This window comes from Etheostoma spectabile, unplaced genomic scaffold, assembly GCF_008692095.1.
Source record: "Etheostoma spectabile isolate EspeVRDwgs_2016 unplaced genomic scaffold, UIUC_Espe_1.0 scaffold342, whole genome shotgun sequence".
Taxonomy (NCBI): domain Eukaryota; kingdom Metazoa; phylum Chordata; class Actinopteri; order Perciformes; family Percidae; genus Etheostoma; species Etheostoma spectabile.
In genome coordinates, this window is record NW_022605589.1 from 566,550 (window position 1) to 566,771 (window position 222).

Here is a 222-nt window from a genome sequence, read left to right on the forward strand (position 1 = left end):
ATGCCAATATACTATTTGTCACTTGATTGTCATACAGGACAACCAGTCTAACGTCAGATTTTTTTTCTGACACATGGATCAGCACTCAGCACGCATGTGCATGCAGCAGCGGCAAAATTCCAGCAAGCCAGCAAGTTGCCGAGTTAGCCTAGCTAAATTATTTCTAATAATCTAAAAAAAAAAGTATAAAATGAATGGGGGAGCTGGACCAAGTAAAAAGCC